General features: G+C 38.5%; 1 pseudogene; it reads right to left on the bottom strand.

Annotated features, from left to right (window-relative positions):
- Positions 1-393: 393 nt before the first annotated feature.
- Hdac1-ps6 (Histone deacetylase 1, pseudogene 6) overlaps positions 394-24461 on the bottom strand; it is a 57445-nt pseudogene continuing 33377 nt past the window's right edge.

Here is a 24461-nt window from a genome sequence, read left to right as displayed (position 1 = left end):
GGGTGGGAAGGTATAAACAGAGCCAATCTTAAAATGGCTGACATGACCCAAGCCTAAAAAGGGGTCCCAGAATACCCAGTTACCCCTTCTAAAAAGTTTAATAAGGGCATCTTAACAGAGCTCCTAAGCAGGCACTTGGCAGTTCAAGGTTTGTCTTCTGATTGTTTTCCTTTCTACTCAGACCCTACATGGTTCAAAACTCAGACCTGGGGCAGGACAGAGAAGGGAGCTCTGGGCCCTGGTTCCTATCTAGTCCCTGGGGATGTTATATTTAATATATTTTATATAAATACACAGAGGAATAGAAAATATAAAATCTGAGAAATTGAGGGAAATTGAGGGACCTGGGGAGAAGATGGGAAAGATGGACCTTGCTTAAGCTGCAGACCTTGCTTACACCAACATGACCTCTTCTTTGACCCCTTGGCTTTGTAGCTTCTCCTTCTTGGTTTTCTTCTCTTCTGTGACTTCTTTTTTCTCTTTGGGATTTTCCCTTTCTCATCCTCTGTTTTGACTCTTTGGCTTTTTTGAAGTTAGAAGAGTTCTTGCGACTACTTTCCTCCTCATCGGAGTCTGAGAATACTTCCTCACAGGCAATGCGTTTGTCAGAGGAGCAGATGGAGATTCATTGTCAGGGTCTTCCTCATCCTCATCACCACTCTCTTCTGGGATGACATCTTCAGGTATGGCCTGCATTTGGATCCCAGGGGTATGGGACAGCATTCTCAAGTTCTCAAAGAGCTGCCGCTTAATCCTTTCTAGATATTCATTAGTATTCTGGTTAGTCATATTGGAAGGGCTAATGTGAAACCTGAAATCTGGTCTAAAGTATTCAAAGTAGTCATTGTGTAGTGCCTCATTAGAGATTTCTATGTCCAGGGCCACAGCTGTTTCATAAGTCCAGCACTGAGTGACATTACGGATGGTGTAGGCACCTCCTGCCAACATTAGCATAGGTAAGTTAAAACTCTTCACAAACTCCACACTTGGCACACCCTTTGATGGTCAGACTGACGCAACCTAATCAACCCCCAGACAGAGGATCTGAGCCACACTCTAAGACGACTGCACTAGGCTGGAACATTTCCATTACTTTGGACATGAATATCTTGAAATGGCTTCATAGAACTCATCATCAATGCCATCTTGCAGTAGGTAGTTAATGACATAGTACTAGCCTTTGCCACCCACAATATCCTATAGGTCCCCAGTTCCTGGGAAGTACTCTCCATATTTCTGAAAGGACACAGTCATAACCAAGCTGTAGTATAGAAGGCCTCTTCCATGACATCGCCATGGGAAATATCAATGTCAGTATACAGCACCCTCCGGTGATACTTTAGCAGTACCAGGAGGGCCAAGATGATATTATTGACATAACAGAAGCCAGATGCTTCAGACTTCTTTGTATGGTACAGGACCTCAGCCCAGTGCACAGCCATGTCCATCTGCTGCTTATTGAGTTTGACCACACTTGCAACCGAGCCACCCATGGACAACTAACAGAACTCAAACAAGCCATCAAATAATAGAGAGTCCTAACCAACATTGAATCTCTGAATCTACTTGCTGTATTCAGACATATTATCTAGGTGAATAGAATGCAAAAATTTAATGTAGTCATCACAGTGGTAATTGGTCATCTCCTCAACCACAGCTTTGTGAGGATGATAGATTTCCATTTTTCGGTAGAGACCATGGTTGAGCATCAAATTGTGAGTCATGTGGATTCGGTAAGGCTTTATTGGATGCCCTTGCCCATAATAGTAGTTTTTAATGTCCCCATCATAGTAGTAACAGACTTTCCTCTTGGTGCCCTCAGTCTGTGCCTTCTTGTTCGCCGCCTGGCCCTCCTGTCAGTCTGTCTGCCTGTCTGCCTGCCAGCCTGCCCACGGCTCCTCTGATTACTTTTGATAGTATTTTACATATAGCTTTACAAAAATCAACAAAAATAAGTTTTGTTATAATTATTGAAGTGATGTTATTCTTAAACTAACTCGTTACTAATGTTGAATAAGAGCAATGATTCATTTCATGACAAGGTCAATACAAAAAGCATAGTTAGCTATCATTCCTCCTAAATATGTCGATTAACTTTGCTTAACAATGATAATGTAAATATGATCCAGAGGGTTCTCCAGAGCTAGTGTGGAGTAAATCTATGCATGTATATCTATGGCAGTAAGACTGAAAGAACAAGGAAGCTAGGGTTAGTGTTATCTATCATTAGCATATAAACTTTGAATTCAGGGTGTTTTCTTTGTGTTGGCCACCAAAATATTACTACTGAGACTGATGTAATTACATTTACATGAGTAGACTCATAGAAGTTATTTATTGATATCTTCTTAAAGAAATATATTTGGAGAATAAATGATACTATGTCCTTTGGAAGATTACATTTAATCATTACAAATGTGCATCACATTTAATAGTTTACTAGGTAATCTCTTCGGGGTGGTTTTCCACTGCCAGGTGATCGTCTTCATTTTACAAAATCCCATTTGTCTACTTTTGTGTTAATTACTTATGATTCAGCAGAGAATGAAAAAAAATCATTGCTCGCATTCCAAAATACCTTCCATTGTTTTACCTAGGTTTTTGGTGCTGTGTTTGGGTCTCTAACACATTGTTCAATGTATTAGATCTCTGGTACAATTTTACAATGATAGTATAGAGTTTATTTTTTCTGTTCATACATATCTTATTTCCTAGCACCCTTTATTGAAAATGCTGTCCTTCCTCAAATGTAAAATGAAGATGGCTTCTGTTGATATTTTCAGGAAAATAGCCAAGCTGCTTAATTTGACAGATAAATATCACTTGACTAAATATGCTGTCATAATTATAATTTGCAAAAATTATCCAGTGATATTTATATTCACACATTTCATTAGACATCAAAATCTACAATTTATATGCTTGAGATGCTTTGTGGTTAAGAGTATGTCTTGGTCTTGCAGAGGATCTGAGTTCCAGTCTTAGTGCCCACAGTGAGCAACTCGTACCTCCCTATACCACCAGCTTCGGGAAATCCAACACTCTTTCTGGACTTAGAAGGTACTTAGACTCACAATCACCCACAGACGGGCAAGTAAACAAAATAATATTTTAAAATAATTATTTATTTATTTATTTATTTATTTATTTATTTATTTATTTATTTATTTATTTATTGAGTATTCTTCTATACATTTGGAGTGTTAATCCCTTTCCCAGTTTCCAGGCAAACATCCCCTTCACCCCCCCTTCTTTATGGGTGTTCCCCTCCCCATCCTCCCCGCTTGTAGCCCTCCCCCCAAAAATCTAGTTCACTGGGGGTTCAGTCTTAGCAGGACCAGGGGCTTCCCCTTCCACTGGTGCTCTTACTAGGATATTCATTGCTACCTATGAAGTCAGAGTCCAGGGTCAGTCCATGTATAGTCTTTAGGTAGTGGCTTAGTCCCTGGAAGCTCTGGTTGCTTGGCATTGTTGTACATATGGGGTCTCGAGCCCCTTCAAGCTCTTCCAGTTCTTTCTCTGATTCCTTCAATGGGGGTCCTATTCTCAATTCAGTGGTTTGCTGCTGGCATACGCCTCTGTGTTTTCTGTATTCTGGCTGTGTCTCTCGGGAGAGATCAACATCCAGCTCCAGTCGGCCTGCACTTCTTTGCTTCATCCATCTTGTCTAATTGGATGGCTGTATATGCATGGGACACATGTGCGGCAGGCTCTGAATGGGTGTTCCTTTTGTGTCTGTTTTAATCTTTGCCTCTCTATTCCCTGCCAAGGGTATTCTTGTTCCCCTTTTAAAGGACTGAAGCATTCACATTTTCATCATCTGTCTTGAGTTTCATTTGTTCTAGGCATCTAGGGTAATTCAAGCATTTGGGCTAATACCCACTTATCAATGAGTACATACCATGTGTGTTTTTCTGTGATTGGGTTACCTCACTCAGGATGATATTTTCCAGTTCCAACCATTTGCCTACGAATTTCATAAAGTCATTGTTTTTGATAGCTGAGTAATAGTCCATTGTGTAGATGTACCACATTTTCAGAATCCATTCCTCTGTTGAAGGGCATCAGGGTTCTTTCCAGCTTCTGGCTATTATAAATAAGGCTGCGATGAACATAGTGGAGCATGTGACTTTTTTATATGTTGGGGCATCTTTTGGGTATATGCCCAAGAGAGGTATAGCTGGATCCTCAGGCAGTTCAATGTCCAATTTTCTGAGGAACCTCCAGACTGATTTCCAGAATGGTTGTACCAGTCTGCAATCCCACCAACAATGGAGGAGTGTTCCTCTTTCTCCGCATCCTCGCCAGCATCTGCTATCACCTGAGTTTTTGATCTTAGCCATTCTCACTGGTGTGAGGTGAAATCTCAGGGTTGTTTTGATTTGCATTTCTCTTATGACTAAAGATGTTGAACATTGCTTTAGGTGTTTCTCAGCCATTCCGCATTCCTCAGCTGTGAATTCTTTGTTTAGCTCTGAACCCCATTTTTTAACAGGGTTATTTGTCTCCCTGCTGTCTAACTTCTTGAGTTCTTTGTATATTTTGGATATAAGGCCTCTATCTGTTGTAGGATTGGTAAAGAACTTTTCCCAATCTGTTGGTTGCCGTTTTGTCCTAACCACAGTGTCCTTTGCCTTACAGAAGCTTTGCAGTTTTATGAGATCCCATTTGTCGATTCTTGATCTTAGAGCATAAGCCATTGGTGTTTTGTTCAGGAAATTTTTTCCAGTGCCCATGTGTTCCAGATGCTTCCCTAGTTTTTCTTCTATTACTTTGAGTGTATCTGGTTTGATGTGGAGGTCCTTGATCCACTTGGACTTAAGCTTTGTACAGGGTGATAAGCATGGATCGATCTGCATTCTTCTACATGTTGACCTCCAGTTGAACCAGCACCATTTGCTGAAAATGCTTTCTTTTTTCCATTTGATGGTTTTGGCTCCTTTGTCAAAAATCAAGTGCCCATAGGTGTGTGGGTTCATTTCTGGGTCTTCAATTCTGTTCCATTGGTCTATCTGTCTGTCTCTGTACCAATACCATGCAGTTTTTATCACTATTGCTCTGTAATACTGCTTGAGTTCAGGGATAGTGATTCCCCCTGAAGTCCTTTTATTGTTGAGGATAGTTTTAGCTATCCTGGGTTTTTTGTTATTCCAGATGAATTTGCAAATTGTTCTGTCTAGCTCTTTGAAGAATTGGATTGGTATTTTGATGGGGATTGCATTGAATCTGTAGATCGCTTTTGGTAAAATGGCCATTTTTACTATATTAATCCTGCCAGTCCATGAGCATGGGAGATCTTTCCATCTTCTGAGGACTTCTTCAATTTCTTTCTTCAGAGGCTTGAAGTTCTTATTGTACCAATCTTTTACTTGCTTGGTTAAAGTCACACCGAGGTAATTTATATAATTTGGGTCTATTATGAAGGGTGTCGTTTCCCTAATTTCTTTCTCGGCTTGTTTCTCTTTTGTGTAGAGGAAGGCAACTGATTTATTTGAGTTAATTTTATACCCAGCCACTTTGCTGAAGTTGTTTATCAGCTTTAGTAGTTCTCTGGTGGAACTTTTGGGATCACTTAAATATACTATCATATCATCTGCAAATAGTGATATTTTGACTTCTTTTCTGATCTGTATCCCCTTGACCTCCTTTTGTTGTCTGATGGCTCTGGCTAGAACTTCAAGAACTATATTGAATAAGTAGGGGGAGAGTGGGCAGCCTTGTCTAGTCCCTGATTTTAGTGGGATTGCTTCAAGTTTCTCTCCATCTAGTTTAATGTTAGCAACTGGTTTGCTGTGTATGGCTTTTACTATGTTCAGGTATGGGCCTTGAATTCCTATTCTTTCCAGGACTTTTATCATGAAGGGGTGTTGAATTTTGTCAAATGCTTTCTCAGCATCTAATGAAATGATCATGTGGTTCTGTTCTTTCAGTTTGTTTATATAATGGATCACGTTGATGGTTTTCCGTATATTAAACCATTCCTGCATGCCTGGGATGAAGCCTACTTGATCATGGTGGATGATTGTTTTGATGTGCTCTTGGATTCGGTTTGCCAGAATTTTATTGAGTATTTTTGCGTCGATATTCATAAGGGAAATTGGTCTGAAGCTCTCTTTCTTTGTTGGGTCTTTGTGTGGTTTAGGTATAAGAGTAATTGTGGCTTCATAGAAGGAATTCAGTAGTGCTCCGTCTGTTTCAATTTTGTGGAATAGTTTGGATAATATTGGTACGAGGTCTTCTATGAAGGTCTGATAGAATTCTGCACTAAACCCGTCTGGACCTGGGCTCTTTTTGGTTGGGAGACCTTTAATGACTGCTTCTATTTCCTTAGGATTTATGGGGTTGTTTAACTGGTTTATCTATTCCTGATTTAACTTCGGTACCTGATATCTGTCTAGGAAATTGTCCATTTCCTGCAGATTTTCAAGTTTTGTTGAATATAGGCTTTTATAGTAAGATCTGATGATTTTTTTAATTTCCTCTGAATCTGTAGTTATGTCTCCCTTTTCATTTCTGATTTTGTTAATTTGGATACACTCTCTGTGTCTTCTCGTTAGTCTGGCTAAGGGTTTATCTATCTTGTTGATTTTCTCAAAGAACCAACTTTTGGTTCTGTTGATTCTTTCTATGGTCCTTTTTGTTTCTACTTGGTTGATTTCAGCTCTGAGTTTGATTATTTCCTGCCTTCTACTCCTCCTGGGTGTATTTGCTTCTTTTTGTTCTAGAGCTTTTAGGTGTGCTGTCAAGCTGCTGACATATGCTCTTTCCTGTTTCTTTCTGTAATCACTCAGTGCTATGAGTTTTCCTCTTAGCACAGCTTTCATTGTGTCCCATAAGTTTGGGTATGTTGTACCTTCATTTTCATTAAATTCTAAAAAGTCTTTAATTTCTTTCTTTATTTTTGCCTTGACCAGGTTATTATTGAGTAGAGCATTGTTCAATTTCCACGTATATGTGGGCATTCTTCCCTTATTGTTATTGAAGACCAGTTTTAGGCCGTGGTGGTCCGATAGCACGCATGGGATTATTTCTATCTTTCTGTACCTGTTGAGGCCCATTTTTTGACCAATTTTATTGTCAATTTTGGAGAAAATACCATGAGGATCTGAGAAGAAGTATATCCTTTTGCTTTTGGGTAGAATGTTCTATAAATATCCGTTAAGTCCATTTGGCTCATGACTTCTCTTAGTCTGTCTACGTCTCTGTTTAATTTCTGTTTCCATGATCGGTCCATTGATGAGAGTGGGGTGTTGAAGTCTCCTAGTATTATTGTGTGAGGTGCAATGTGTGTTTTGAGCTTTAGTAAGGTTTCTTTTACGTATGTAAGTGCCTTGTATTTGGGGCATAGGTATTTAGGATTGAGAGTTCATCTTGGTGGATTTTTCCTTTGATGAATATGAAGTGTCCTTCCTTATCTTTTTTAATGAATTTTAGTTGAAAATTGATTTTATGTAATATTAGAATGGCTACTCAGCTTGCTTCTTCTGACCATTTGCTTGGAAAGTTGTTTTCCAGCCTTTCACTCTGAGGTAGTGTCTGTCTTTGTCTCTGAGGTGTGTTTCCTGTAGGCAGCAGAATGCAGGGTCCTCGTTGCGTATCCAGTTTGTTAATCTATGTCTTTTTATTGGGGAGTTGAGGCCATTGATGTTGAGAGATATTAAGGAATAGTGATTATTGCTTCCCGTTATATTCATATTTGGATGTGAGTTTATGTTTGCGTGCTTTTCTTCTCTTTGTTTTGTTGCCAAGACAATTAGTTTCTTGTTTCTTCTAGGGTATAGCTTGCCTCCTTATGTTGGGCTTTACCATTTATTATCCTTTGTAGTGCTGGATTTGTAGAAAGATATTGTGTAAATTTGGTTTTGTCATGGAATATCTTGGTTTCTCCATCTATGTTAATTGAGAGTTTTGCAGGATACAGTAACCTGGGCTGGCATTTGTGTTCTCTTGGGTCTGTATGACATCTGTCCAGGATCTTCTGGCTTTCATAGTTTCTGGTGAAAAGTCTGGTGTGATTCTGATAGGTCTGCCTTTATATGTTACTTGACCTTTTTCCCTTACTGCTTTTAATATTCTTTCTTTATTTTGTGCGTTTGGTGTTTTGACTATTATGTTACGGGAGGTGTTTCTTTTCTGGTCCAATCTATTTGGAGTTCTGTAGGCTTCTTGTATGTCTATGGGTATTTCTTTTTTTAGGTTAGGGTAGTTTTCTTCTATGATTTTGTTGAAGATATTTACTGGTCCTTTGAGCTGGGAGTCTTCACTCTCTTCTATACCTATTATCCTTAGGTTTGATCTTCTCATTGAGTCCTGGATTTCCTGTATGTTTTGGACCAGTAGCTTTTTCTGCTTTACATTATCTTTGACAGTTGAGTCAATGATTTCTATGGAATCTTCTGCTCCTGAGATTCTCTCTTCCATCTCTTGTATTCTGTTGGTGAAGCTCGTATCTACAGCTCCTTGTCTCTTCTTTTGGTTTTCTATATCCAGGGTTGTTTCCATGTGTTCTTTCTTGATTGCTTCTATTTCCATTTTTAATTCCTTCAACTGTTTGATTGTGTTTTCCTGGAATTCTTTCAGGGATTTTTGTGACTCCTCTCTATGGGCTTCTACTTGTTTATTTATGATTTCCTGGAATTGTTTCAGGGATTTTTGTGACTCCTCTCTATGGGCTTTTACTTGTTTATTTATGATTTCCTGGAATTCTTTCAGGGATTTTTGCGATTCCTCTCTGTAGACTTCTACTTGTTCTCTAAGGGAGTTCTTCACGTCTTTCTTGAAGTCCTCCAGCACCATGATCAAATATGATTTTGAAACTAGATCTTGCTTTTCTGGTGTGTTTGGATATTCCGTGTTTGCTTTGGTGGGAGAATTGGGCTCTGATGATGCATGTAGTCTTGTTTTCTGTTGCTTGGGTCCCTGCGCTTGCCTCTTGCCATCAGCTTATCTCTAGTGTTACTTTGTTCTGCTATTTCTGACAGTGGCTAGACTGTCCTATAAGCCTGTGTGTCAGGCGTGCTGTAGGTCCGTTTTCCTGTTTCCTTTCAGCCAGTTATGGGGACAGAGTGTTCTGCTTTCGGGCGTGTAGTTTTTCCTATCTACAGGCCTTCAGCTGTTCCTGTGGGTCTGTGTCTGGTGTTTACCAGGCAGGTCACTTGCAGCAGAAAAGTTGGTCTTACCTGTAGTCCCGAGGCTCAAGTTTGCTCGTGGGGTGCTGCCTACGAGCTCTCCGCGGAGGCAGCAACCACGAAGATCTGCGCCGCCGTTTCCGGGAGCCTCCGTGCACCAGGGTTCCAGATGGCGTTTGGTGTTTTCCTATGGCGTCAGAGATGTGTGCAGAGTGCAATCTCTTCTGGTTTCCCAGGCGTGTCTGCCTCTCTGTAGGTTTACCTCTCCCTCCCACGGGATTTGGGTGCAGAGAACTGTTTATCAGGACTGTCCCTTCAGGTTCTGGCAGTGTCTCAGGCGCAGGGGTCCTGCCGCTCCTGGGCCCTCCCCCACGGGAACCCAGAGGCCGTATACAGTTTCCTCTTGGGCAGGGATGTGGGCAGGGGTGGGCAGTGTTGGTGTTCTCTTCTGCTCTGCAGCCTCAGGAGTGCCCACCTGACCAGGCGGTGAGGTCTCTCTCCCACGGGGTTTGGAAGCAGAGAGCTGCTGCGGGCCAGGATCCGTGGGTTTGGGACTCCAGGTAAACACAGGAAGTGCCCAGTCCTAGAGGAATTTTGCCTCTGTGTGTCCTGAGTTCACCAGGCAGGTCTCTTGCAGCAGAAAAGTTGGTCTTACCTGTGGTCCCGAGGCTCAAGTTTGCTCGTGGGGTGCTGCCCACGAGCTCTCCAGGGCGGCAGCAACCAGGAAGATCTGCGCCGCCGTTTCCAGGAGCCTCCGTGTACCAGGGTTCCAGATGGCATTTGGTGTTTTCCTCTGGCGTCAGAGATGTGTGCAGAGTGCAGTCTCTTCTGGTTTCCCAGGCGTGTCTGCCTCTCTGAAGGTTTAGCTCTCCCTCCCATGGGATTTGGGTGCAGAGAACTGTTTATCCGGTCTGTCCCTTCGGGTTCCGGTGGTGTCTCTTATTTATTTATTTATATCAAATGCTGACCCCCTCATAGAGACCCTCCCCCATCCCTTTTCTCCTTTGAGAGGGTCCCCACCCCACCCCACCCCCATAACCTGGCACATCAAGTGTCAGGATAAGGCACATCCTCTCTTACTGAGGTCAGATAAGGCAGTCCTGTTTGGAGACCAATACCATAGTCAGGCTACAGTTTTAGGGATACTTTCCGTTCCAGGTATTGGGTGACCCACATGGAGATTGAGCTACACATCTTCTATATACTTGCTAGGGCCCTGTTCAAGCCTTTATATGTTCTTTGTTTGGTGGCTCAGTCTCTGAGAGCTCCCAGAATACCAGGTTATTTGACCCTTCTTAGCCTTCCCTTCAGTCCTTCCCCTAACATTTCAAAGAGTTCCTGGTCCCTGTCCTATGTTTGGATGTGGGTATCTGCATCTGTTTCACTCAGCTACTAGGTAGAGCATCTCAGAGGACAGTTATTCTAGGCTCCCATATAAAATTATGACAAGTGTCATTAACAATGTCAGGGATTGATATTTGCCCATGAGATGGGTTTCAAGTTGCCCTGCTTATTGGTTAGCCATTCCTTCAATCTCTGACTCATCTTTGTCCATCCATTTCTTTTAGACAGAGAAAAATTTTGGGTCAAAAATTTTATAGTGGTTTAATATCCTTATTCCTCCATTAGGTGTCCTACCTGGCTATAGGAGGTAGCCTCTTCTGGTTCCATGTTCCCACTGTTAGCCATCTTGGCAAAGATAACCCACTTTGATTCCTGACATCCATCCCTGTCTCAGGGCTTGTTGGAGCTTCCTAAAGAATACCCCCCTACTCCCCAACCTTTGGCCTGCAAATTTCCATTCATTCTCCTGGCCCTCTGGGTCTCTCTCCTGATTCTCCTCACACCTAATCCTGCTCCCTTCTCTCTCCCACCTACTTCCCTCCCTCCTTCTGTCTTCTATGACTATTTTGTTCCCTGTTCCAAGTGTGATTCAAGCATCCTCACTTAGGCATTCCTTCTTGGGTTCAGAAGGGGTTTAACTTCTTTGGGTCCAGAAGGGGTGGGTGGGTTCATAGGTATTCTGTACTTTATAGCTAATAGCCACATATATGTCCTTTTGAGTCTAAGTTATCTCACTCAGGATATTTTCTAGATCCATCCATTTGCCTGCAAAATTCATGGTATCCTTGTTTTTCATAGCTAAATGGTATTCTATTGTATAAATGAACCTCATTTTCTGTATCCATTCTTTGGTTGGTGCACAACTGAGTTATTTTCAGTTTCTGGCTATTACAAATATAATAGAGCACTTTTTGTTGTGGTGTGGTGGAGCATCTTTTGAGTATATGTCCAGGAGCAATATAGCTGGGTCTTCAGGAGAATTATTTCCAATTTTCTGAGAAACTGCCAGACAGATTTCCAAAGTGGTTATATAAGTTTGCACTCCCATCAGCAATGGAGGAGTGCTGCTATTTCTCTACATCCTTTCGAGCATATGCTGTCCCTCTAATGTTTTCCTTAGACGTTCAGATTGGTGTACGATGGACTCTCAGAGTCATTTCCATTTCCTTGATGACTAAGGACATTGATCATATCTTCAAGGGCTTCTTGGCCATTTGAGAGTCCTCTATTGAGAATTCTCTGTTTAGCTCTGTGCCCCACTTTTAATTGGGTTATTTGGCTTGTTGGAATCTAACTTTTTAAATTCTTTATAAATTTTGGATATTAACCCTTTGTCAGGTTTAAGTTAGTGAAGATCTTTTCCTAATATGTAGGCTGCCATTTTGTGCTATCAACAATGTACTTTGCCAATGGGCAATGCCTTTTGTCCTTACAGAAGCTTTTCAATTACATGAAGTTCCATTTATCAATTGTTGATATATAGAATCTTAGGCATTGGTGTTCTGGTCAGAAAATTGTGTCCTGTACCAATGCTTGCAAAGCTTTTCCTGCTTTCTCTTCTATGAAATTTAGTATATCCAGTTTTATCTTGAGGTACTTGATCCACTTAGAATTGAGTTGTGTGCTGCATGATAAATATGGAAATATTTGCTTTCTTCTACATACAGACATCCAGTTAGAGCAATCCCGTAACCCCTAAGGAAATAGAAGCAGTCATTAATAGTCTCCCAACAACAACAACAACAACAACAACAACAACAACAGCGCCCAGGGCCAGATTGTTTTAGTGCAGAATTCTACCAGAGTTTCTAAGAATAGCCAATATCAATACTCCTCACACTATTCCACAAAATTGCAACAAAAGGAGCACTACCTAATTCTTTCTATGAGGCCATGGTTACTCTGATACCTAAACCACACAAAGACTCAACAAAGAATGAGAATTTCAGACCAATATTGCTTATGAACTTCAATGCAAAAATGCTCAATAAAATTCTTGCAACTAAAATCTAGGAACACATCGAAACCATCATTCACCAAGATCAAGTGGGCTTCATCCCAGGGATGCAGGGATGGGTCAATAAATGGAAATTCATCAATTTAATCCATTGTATGAACAAACTGAAAGAAAAATAAAAAAATAAACACACGATCATCTTATTACATGCCTCAAAAGCCTTCCTCAAAATTCAATACCACTTCATGTTAAAAATCCTAGAGAGATCAGGCATGTACCTAAATATAATAAACCAAAACACAGCAAGCCAATAGACAACGTCAGATTAAATGGTGAAAAACATGAAGCAATCCCACTAAAATCAGGGACAAGACAAAGCAGCCTACTCTTTCCCTATCTACTTAATAGATAGGGTTCTAGATAGAGCAATAAAACAACAGAAGGAGTTCAAGGGATTCCAAATTTAAAAGGAAGAAGTCAAGATATCAATGTTTGTGGATGATATAATTGTATACATAATCAACCCCAAAAGTCTCTCCTTCAACTGCTATCAGCAGCTTCTACAAAGTGACTGAATATAAAATGAAGCCAAAGAAATCAGTAGCCTACCTTTATTTAAACGATAAATAGGCAGAAAAGGAAACTAAGGAGAGAACACCCTTCATAATAGCCACAAACAATATAAAATATATTGGTATAACTCTAACCAAGCAAGTGAAAGATCTATATGACAGGAGTTTCAAGCCTCTGAAGAAAGAAATTGAAGAAGTTATCAGAAGATGGAAAAAAATTCTCCTGCTCATGGATCAGTAGGATTAGCATAGTGAAAAGGCCATCTGATCAAAAGCAATCTACATATTCAATGCAATCACCACCAAAATTCCACCACAATTTTACCTACTCTGAAAGAGCAATTCTCAACTTCATATGGAAAAATGAAAAACAGCCAAAGTTGGTCACTGAACATTAAGTGAACTTCTGGAGGAAGTACCATTCCTAATCTCAAGCTGTACTACAGAGCAAAAGTAATAAAAACTCCATGGCATTCATAAAGAAGCAGATTGATGAATGGAATTGAATCGAAGACTCAGAAACAAACCCATACAGCTATGGATACTTGATTTTTGAAAAAGAAGCCAAAATCATACAATAAAACAACTTACAAAAAATAAAATAATAAGAAACTAAGTTACCTACTTGGTCCATATATTTACAACGTGTTCTTTTTCATTTTTTATTTTTATGTATTTATCAATAATAAGGGAGTCAATATATTCTTAAGGGAAGATGTATAAATTGTAGTCAAGAATTCGGAGTTTATAGAATGAAAATTTGTGTTTAGAATGTCTTACAAAAATATATTTTCTGTTTCCCCTTTTATTTTTGGTAGATTATTATGTTATATAAAACTTAGTTTTGTAAAGGTATTGTCAAACATGCTTGCGATATACTTGGGTTGAGTCCCCCACCATTCCCCTGCCCTCTCTCCTGCTTTCCCTCTTTCCCCTCCTGCTAGTCTCCTTCATTCTGCCAGATAGTTTTGCTTCTCTTGTTGAATAAATACTAGAAAACATGCAACATTCCTTCTTTAAAAAGCAAATTTTATTTTGTTTTCTGTGTATGTTTATATGTTTGACACGTGTATTTTGTGTTTGTGGAGACCAGAAGATACTATTGTATACCCTGCAACGGGATGGAATTAGAGACAGTTGTGGGTTCCTATTTACTAACTGTGAGTTACAGCATGGTGTTCAGACCAACCCCAGTCTCAAACACTCTTAACTACTCATGTATTTCTCCAGTCTTGGTATTTGAATTTCTAAGGCAGATTTATTTGCTTCATATGATTTTCTCCAGTTTCATGCATTTTTGTTTTGTTTTTTTGTTTGTGTGTTTGTTTACAAGTGATGTAATTTTGGGTTTTATAGCTGAATAAAATCCAATTGGTCATGTATACCACATTTTCTCTACTTGTTCTCCTGATGACAGACAACCTAGGATGATTACAGAACGTGACTACAATAGTATTGCAATAAACTTCAATGTGCAAGCATTTCAGTGGCATGTCCACTTAGAGTCTTGGAGGATGGACCTGGAAATGGCATAGCTGGACCATGTGTCAGTTTTGTTTTTAGTTTTATAATCTCTGTACTGACTTCCATATTGGTTTAAGTAATTTATATTCCCCTAAGTTCTACAGAATGGCTCTCTTTCCCTCCATCCTTACTAGGGTTTGTTGCTACTAGTTTTTTTTTTCCATAATAACCACTTGGGGAAAGGAAAAGTGAAATCTCGATTAAATTTTTAATTTACATTTCCCTAATAGCAAAGGTTGTTGGATGATTTTCTTTGTATGTTCATCAGCTATTTATATGCCCTTGTCTGAGAGCTGGGTATTCACTTCATTGGCTCATTTATTGATTTGAATTTTTGTTTTATTGTTGTTTAGAGAATCAAATGTAGGATTACCTTCTCAATTTGTTCAGCAGATGAACAGTACTCAGTTCTTTCTCTGTCTCTGTCTCTGTGTCTTTCTCTCTAGTAATTTGGTTTACATTTTGCTACCATTTCTAACAAGTTTGGAAATTATCCCTTTACCCAACAGCATATATGTAAGCCTAAACTAACACCTGAGAGCGTCCACACAGCTAGATGTTGCATGCTCAAGATAAGTAAGAACATCTTGCCATCCAGTTGGAGAAGGGAGGCATTTAAATACTATGGGTATCCTAATAGAACCTAAGAAAGTACTGGCCAAGAATTGTAGTTTCGATACATGAATGGGAAAAGCCAGTGGGACTGTTGGCAAAAACTAACCAGTATGAAGAGAGAGTTTAAGAACCCGTAGTTCTCTAGATAATTTTCACCAAGGAACATGCTACAGAAAATGGCAGGCACAATAAGCAGTTTGAGGAATAAAATGCTACATGCTCTAGCAACCACGCATATGAAAACCTTAAATGGAAGGATCCTAGAGATTCCGACAAATTAGGATCATGTTCTGATAGATAGGTCAAAAATGATGAAAACTTGCCTTCCATAGAAGCCTATTAATTCAGGATCAACTACTCTGGCAAATGATACATTGGCTGATACAATCAACAGCACTTGGTCATTATTAAAGACGGCTGACAAGCATGAATCAGAAAGACTATAGAATAATATGAATCAAGTAACAATATTACTGACTAAGAAGGGGATAAGGAAAGAGAAATTAGGCTGCGAGGGGAAAAAAAATAACACCTGATTTGGTACTCTAGACTTAAGCTGTGAAATCACAGGTAAAGATCTCTCCAGAGACAGCTAAATGTATAACTTTGGAATTCAAAATATAGTCTTGTCTAGAGAGGACTTAAAACCTGTCAGCATAAATGATAACTGAGCTGTGGAAGGACAAGGCTATATTGGAAATGGGATGAAATGTCATCTTGTTCTTTGTTTTTGCAGACACCGTCAGGAAGTATTACTTAGAAATGAGGTTTTAAGAAAGTTAGGTGTCACAAATATCAGGACTGCTCAAAGACATGACATTCCGTTATCCACAGCTATGGTGAATGGTTTCCAAACAGAGAAATCATTAGGGATATCAGTTCACAAAGCAGCATACAATTTATCCAGCTGAAGCGAATAGAAAACAAAACTCAAAGTAGCTTTAAAATGAAGAATTATATTGACTCTCATTGCCAAAAATCCGCGTTGTAGGAAAGCTTACCTCTGGCTTAATGACGGCCTCAAGGACATTTGCTTCTAGTTCAACATTGGCTCCTTTCCAAGGCTGTCTTCCCAGATGATTTCTTCTGGTCGGAGCACGTGATCACAGTCACAGGTTTCTTTGCTCACATTCCATATGAAAGGAGTGAGTTTCTGAGGTCCAGAAGTATCTTATCTACCTCCCTTCATTTACTGTTGGTCAGCCCTGGACTCCTTGATGGTACCTGCTCTCAGATAAACCTCTCTTAAGAAGCCAAAGGCATTAAGTCTATTCCCTTTAGACAATTGTAACTACAGGGTACTTAAGTTCTCAATTCTAAAGCATCTTAGCACTAACACTTTCAGACTAGATTATGATAAAATGTACTTTATATGTATACAATTATCATAAAATATACTGTATATAAATTCTCACACTTAGTGATCATGGCTACCTTTCTTAGATGCCTTGGTTTTATGCATTATGTAACCGATGAATTTTCTAGAGATAATGTGCCTTGCTTTTATTCTACAAAATTTAGAACTTTATTCCAGCCTTGTCTGCTCAACCTATTTATCATGTCATTTCCTCCAATCTCAAGGAAAAGTCTCTACTTTTCTGCCTTATTTCTCTTTTGTTGACAATAGCAACAACAATTGTAATAATAAAAGTAGTGCTTCTCTCCAAACAATTATCAAGGCTTGCTTGTGACCTCATATCTTCAATTGTCTGGATCGTCTCCTCTTTCTCATTTTGTCCTGTTTCCATCATAAAGGTTAAAACTAAAAACATGCTAACAATATTACCTCCTGCAAGAGAACAACCTTGGCTCCCGATGCTACTGCACTGAAGCAGGATCTATGAGGATATTATGCTGGGAAACACCCCAAATATAATTTCCTCACAGCCCCTGATTCATAGACACTTTCAGACAAACTCATGTAGAAGTTTCTGCTGGACATTCATTTGTTTCATCTTTTAGAACTGTAAAGTTGCATCAGAATATAAAGCTAGATGATTTCATGAAATCAATTCCCCAGTTTAGCAAAGCTTGTAGAATTCTGTCTTTTAAAGGACTGAAAGAGCTTGAAGGGGCTCGAGACCCCATATGTACAACAATGCCAACCAACCAGAGCTTCCAGGACTAAGCCACTACCCAAAGACTGTACATGGACTGACCCTGGGCTCCAACCTCATAGGTAGCAATGAATAGCCTAGTAAGAGCACCAGTGAAAGGGGAAGCCCTTGGTCCTGCCAAGACTGAACCCCCAGTGAACGGGATTGTTAGGGGGGAGGGTGGTAATGGGGGGGAGGATGGGGAGGGGAACACCCATACAGAAAGGAAGAGAAATAGGTTAGGGGGATGTTTGCCTGGAAACCGGGAAGGGGAATAACAATCGAAATGTAAATAATAAATACTCATGTTAATAAAGATGGAAAAAATAAATAAAAATAAATAAAGGTCATGAGACTGCAGCAAAATATTTTGGGTCTCCCCACCACCATACATACACACTCCTTATATATCAGCAAATGAGAAAGTAATTTTTTTTTATAACTGACCTGGAAAATGTGGATAGAGTTTTTTTTTTGTTAAATGTGTCTCTTCATTAAAATACTTTCTCATGATGAAAGGAACTTAGGAAAGAAGTACGTGAAAATTCTATCAAAGCCTTCATTTACAAATGCTTGTTATGTTCTGGTTTAATAAATGGTTGGTGTCACTCTTCACAGAACTCAAGCAAAAGCCTATCTAGCAAAACTTAAAATTCAAAAACTCTTGGTTTTCTATAATTTTAATTGGTATTACCAGATAAAATTTAAATAGCTAAGCATAGATACCATTCTTAATTAGGAAGCAAGGGGCTCAAAAGAAATATTAGTTAAGAAGACAATGTCTGATTGGATGAAGTTCATTTAAATATACCTCATGTTCTAAGGAAAGCGATTTTTCTTAACTTACTTTAAAGCATATTGTATGCAACAAGCTATCCTTAGGGAGATGGACATAACAAATTATAAAAATGTGGCTCATATTCAAATAACTAAAATAAATGTAAAGAGCAATAATAGCTATATAAACCATATCATCAAAATTAATAGTGTTGTCAAAGTAGAAAAATGGAACAATTAAATTATGTTGAACAATTAGATAGAAAGGTAGATGGTAAGTGGAATTTAAGGTGATCTGGGTGTTCATGAGGATGAGATGTCGGGAGTCTTTTTAGAGGTCATAACGAGACACTGATCGGTAAAGGAGAGTACAGAGAGCGAATGGCTACATTTAGATTAGCATTTAGCTAGAAGTCTCACATAAAACTGCCCTTGCTCCTCAAGAGTAGAAACTGACTTCATCAAAAATTAGCTTTCTTCCTCATTAGTGGCTTGAATAGTGAATCTCAAATGTGCTGATCCTTCAGACACTTTCTTTAAGCCAATTTCGTATTCCAAGATTTCTTCTGGAGTATGAACAAAGTATGAGTAGGATGCCCACAGCAAGTGTGAGGCCAAATGCTTCGTGATGTCTTCGTGAATGCTGATGGACTTCGTCAGCACAGAGGCAGGAGATAGGACCATAATCTCTTTTATGATGGATTTAAAAAACACTACCTGTGTTTAACAAGAAATCTGTATGCAATGATGACTATTCAAAGACCATATGATGTTAATGGGAAATACTGGTGAGCACAAAAGGACTTAAAAATGGTTGGCGTGGAATCCAAACCAGTGTATTGCTGGGTTGGATGCCAAGGTTTTGTGAACGGATGTGTAATGGACACCTATATAGAAGAAAGCAGAAGGACTATTTTGAACAAATATCAATGATTCAGTTTTAAATTATGTTTGAGAATCTAGAGATGTGTTTACTTTATTTTGGAGTTTAAAAAATAAATAAGTAGTTTAACAGAAGATCCTGGTCTTTGGACAAGGCAAGGGCAAAAGAGAAATTATTTTGGAGGAATTTAAATTATGGGAATTGAAAAAGAATAAGCTAAATAGAAGACAAGAACCAAAAGAATATTTTAAAAAGTTATTTAGAAGGGTGTGAAGAAATCTAGACGCCTATAGATGAAGGTCTAATACACAGAATTTTGGTAAACAATTTTATTTAATGCCCTGCCTTTTTCTGATGATATTACCCAGGCTATCTTAGAACTCTCCATGTATCCCAAACTTACCAATTGCAAATCCCTTATTTTGCCAGTTACTGAGATGACATCATCCCTGGTTGCAAAGTTTTAGAATTTTGTTAGAATACACTAAGGAGAAGACTAAGTTTGTAATGGAAGGACTCCATCCAGGACAAGGAATGAGACCCCCAGATTCAAGCTAAGGGAGCAGATATACAGTCATAGAAACAAAGTATTCTGAGTCATGTTGATAGCCCCTTGTTTCTGTGACTTGGTGCTTATGTAATATACATATAAGGACATTTGGGTTATTAGATAAAAGGTTGATAATGTACTTTGAAATGGCTACTTACTGTTTCTGTTTTATGACTACTTGAAACATTATACACACATACACACACACACACAAACACACACACATGCACACGCACACATACACACACACACAGAGTTTATTCTAAATCTTTCTAAATTTTTTTCAACCAAAAAAAGTGAAGTAAAAAGGAAATATACAGTTATAATAGTTGTTTTCATTTGTACATTTTTAGCCAGCGTATTATCAATATAAAATATATCTGTGGCACTGGAGAGATAACTATGTGACTCAGAGTACTTGGGGCTCAATCATAAAGATCTGAGTTCATATGCTAGCACCCACAGTGGGTGTTCAAGAACCACCTGTATGTCCTTTCTGCCCCAGAAGAGCTGATATCCTCTTCTGCACCTCTGTGTACACTCACATGCACATGTGCACACATATATGTATACAGACACTCATGCATACATAAATGAAAACCAAAGACCTGAAATACATATATAAGTGTATTCATATTTAACATCTTCCTTTACATATTGTACTATACTATTGCAAATCAATCATGTTAGCATGTGTGTACCTAATTGTATTTGATAACTGTCTATTGCATCCTAAAATTTTGACATTCTAGATCATCAGTTTGTATATGCATAATGTGTACAACAAATATTCAAATGTTTACTTACTTGGTAATGATTATACATTGAATATTCTTATATAAATATTTTATGACCAAGTATGAAATTTATATATATATTCTTTTTATCCAAAAATATCATTTTCAAATTTTTGATAATTATTTATGAATTTTCTTCCAAGTAGGCAGCATCAATATGTATCTGCTACAAAAACACACCCAAATAAATGACTTGGTATAACCACAACCTTAATGCTGTCAGAGAACACATTTAAGTACACAAATATAATTTTTAAGTACTAGAAACATTTAAGTTAAATTTGGCGCCGTGAACAAACATATTATGTGTTAAAAATTTCTTCCTCCAGTCTTCATCTGGAACAAACTCCAGAGTTCACATTTTTGTTGGTTTAATTGTGGGGTACAGCAGCAATCAGACCTCTGCCCAAGGGACAGGCAGACAAAAAGAATATTTAATTATTTTCTTTGATAGGATTGTGGTTCTGGACAGGAATTTACTTGTTCCTGAGATAACAGAATATTTAAATTTAACCTAATGTTAGCATAGTCATTTTCTTATTAATATAGGATGCTTTGTGTTTACTTAATTTATGTATAGGTATATGAGTGTTCCACCCCTCACATGCAGAAAGCTGATTATATTCTTTATCATGTGCCCCTCAAGGATTGAACACAGGTCACCAGAGTCAGAGGCAAGTGTCTTTATCAGCTATGTCACCTTACCAGCACATGTTTTTAAATTATGCACATCAGCTAAACAATATCCTTAAACCAACTCAATGGTAATTTTGACTCTGTTCCTGTCCTGAGTTTTGGGGTCCATCTTAGATCCCCTGGATGATACAGCTTACATATAGCACCTCTCTCACCTTAGCCACCAGGCAAGTATAGTCTGGAGAAATGGTAGGTACACAAAAGGCCAAAAGAAGTCTTCAGTGAAAACTCAAGTAGACTTTCACCTATAAATATCATGTTACATATATGCACGCAACAATAGTATGTGAGCAAAGAGGGCATGGATTTAACGAAGAGCATAAAAGAATGTATGGGATAGTTTAGAGGGAGGAAAGGAAGGGGGAAAGCTATAATGAAATTATAATTTCAAAAACAATAAAAATGAAAAGCAACGAAAGAAATGATGTCTGTCAATAAAAAGAAACACAGTTTCCATCTAACAATATAATCCCGTTCCTCTATATAAGTTTAATAATCTCTCTGCAAGTTACCACAGTGTCATAGATGAGAGACTGAGGGCCTCTAGAAAGGCAATTGCCTCTAATTCACACCCAAGTGAATGGCAGAGAGCTCGAGTCTAAGTGCGGAACTTGAGTTCTTGCTGACATACTGGTTACTCCTCTGATTGCCCAGATTGATTTTTACAGTGAAATTCTCTGCAGAAATCCCAGAGTGGATCTCAGGCTTGTCTGTGTTTCATGTCTGGTCATCAGGAAATTAAAAGGCCTAAGTGGTTCAGGCCTTGTCACTGTGGGGCATGTATGACTGACAGATAACCTTTCACGGTGATTCATTGCCTCGGAAAGCAGACTCTGGTATTGTACAGTGTTATCAGAAAGGAAAAATAGGCTACAAATTGTAAGGAATCAACATTCAAAATGTGCGTCCCTGTGGAAAATAGGAAATAAGCAAGTCCCTAGGAACACAGACGTGGAGTATGTGTGCCTGGGAATTTGCCACCCAGTCTTTTGACAAATCATGAGACATTTTAGAAGTTGTGAAAAATTAGTATTTTCATTGGCAATTAAAAGTCAGATATATTGTAGCCTGCTCAATAAAGACAAGCAAAAACAAAGTCTTTAAATTGCATTGTAGACAATAAATATTTAAATATCTCTGAGCATACATCTACCTGCTTATTCATATAATATCAACAAACGGGCCACTCTGTTAATTCAATCTTTGTAAGCAATTTCAAAGTCATTGATTTCTACTGCCTCTGCTGTCAGCCTGGTTTCTAATTCAATATATTCAGAACACTACTATCCTCCTCACTAATACCCATGCCTCCTTCCTATGCTCCAATATTATGGACTTGAGAGGAGTCAGAGTATATTAGAAATGAATATAAAAAAATAAGGCCTGTGTGTATGTTCACACACACACACACACACACACACACACACACACACACATACACATATACACAAACATAAGATATTCCCTTTACATCCAACCACATCTGTTTTGGAAAAAAAAGTTCTCATTTAAAATTTAATACATATCGCAGTATTATGATTAAATTAGTTACTTTTCTGTTACTGCAATAAAATAAAATAACCAAGGCAACATATGGAGGAATGGATTTATTTTAGCTTATAGGAACTGTTGTGTTTTCTTTCTCATTCAAATCCAATCCAGTGATTTTTTTTTTCCTTTCCACAAAGTTGATGTTTCCTAGTAATATGTAAGGAGCTAGGGTTAGTCTTTATCTGCATGATCTTCTGTTTGTTTTAACTTTTTAATTCTTTGTGGCTTTCACACCATGCACCAAAATCCCACTCAAATCCCCCACCCCTTTGTACCTGCTCTCTTCCCTTACAATACAGAGAGAGAGAGAGAGAGAGAGAGAGAGAGAGAGAGAGAGAGTAAAACAAAACAAAAGATAGAAGTCATCTCACAGTGGAAGCTGTAGTGTGTTACAGTGTGTCCCACAGGGTATTCTTTTGTACTCACACCTTTACTTGCAGATGTTCATTGCCATGAGTCATTGATCCAAGGCCTCTGGCTTCTGCTCCACTAGCAATACTGGATCCTCATCAAAACTACTCTCAGACATCCTGTTGCTGCCCTGTGTCATCGAGATCCCTCAGCTTTGGATCTGTGTCGCTGGCCCTTCACACCCTCCAGCAGTTCATACATGAGGTAGATTTGAGGCCAACTTAAATCCCTGAAGGTATATGATCTTTTGAGGTCTTGGACGCTGTTATAGGCCCTTTATATCCAAATTCAGAGCAGGAAGAGATAAACCATAGCGGATTGCATAGGAAGAGATTTGTGAATGCCTCCTGAAATGGGTATGCATCATTTTTTTTCTAGAATCATTTTATTATAAGAGCTAATCGTTTGCCTTCACACAGAGTTCCATTAACATTGAGAAATAGAATCAAATCAAGATTATATAAAGGAAGAGACTATAAAGTGAACATCAGTTTATTAGCAGTGTCTATCCATCACCAATAATATGAAATATTTCCCCAATATCTGTATCATTGTGCATGCCCTTTATTTTAACATTGTGTAAGTATGTAATTATGTGTATGACCATGTTCATGTGTGTCCTAAGTCATATGTGTGAAAGGGGTTGGAGGCCAGAGACCAGCCTCAGGTGTCATCATTAGAAATATACCCACCTCCTTTGAGACAAGGTCTCCTAATCTAAAGCTCAATTTAATAGTTTAGACTGGCTGATAAGCCAGGACAAGGGATCCATAATGAAAACGTAGTAAGTGAAATAAAATATAATTAGAAGGATGGCATACATCAATGTGTATTTACAGCAATGTAGTATGCATTGTGCTATTACATTAAGGTGCTATTTGAAAAAGTACTTAAGGAAATGGAACGTGTGAGTCTTACGAATTTAGACGTACTTTATTGAAGCAGACTTGGTAGAGAAATTTTCACACATATTTAATAATAGAAATTGACATGATGTATTTTGATATATGCATATACTCAGCAGCCATTACCACCACCAAGACAACAAATCGATCACTATTAAAACCTTATTCTTATGCATTTATAATCTCCTTGTTTACCCTGCCCACATGACAGTAGCAACTTGTCTCATTCTGTAACTATGGTTAGTATTTTTAATAGTTTTATATAAGTAGAATTATATAATTTATATTCTTTCTTTGCTTTGACTCAATATAATTATTCTGGGATTAATACAACTTGTATACTATTACGTATTTTTAAAACACAGACCAATATTCCATTTAATGGATGTATCACGTTCTCTTTATTAATCTTTGATGGAGATCTGGCTCTTTTTCAATGTTTTACTATTAGAAATAAAGCCAGGGCTAGGGATCTTTCTGTCTCTGTGTCCTTGCAAGGGCCACTACATCTAGCTTGTTATGTGGATAATGACGATCAATTTCATAAAGTGCATACAAAGTGAGCACTTTACTGGATGGGTCACTTTTTTAGCCCATGGACAGACTTATTCCTTTTGTCTTGGGTACCTAGGAGAGGAAAGGACTGTATCTAAGG

Source organism: Rattus norvegicus, chromosome 7, assembly GCF_021556685.1.
Source record: "Rattus norvegicus strain SHRSP/BbbUtx chromosome 7, alternate assembly SHRSP_T2T, whole genome shotgun sequence".
NCBI lineage: Eukaryota > Metazoa > Chordata > Mammalia > Rodentia > Muridae > Rattus > Rattus norvegicus.
Note: the sequence above shows the minus strand (reverse complement) of the source record. Positions and strands in the feature narration are given on the sequence as shown.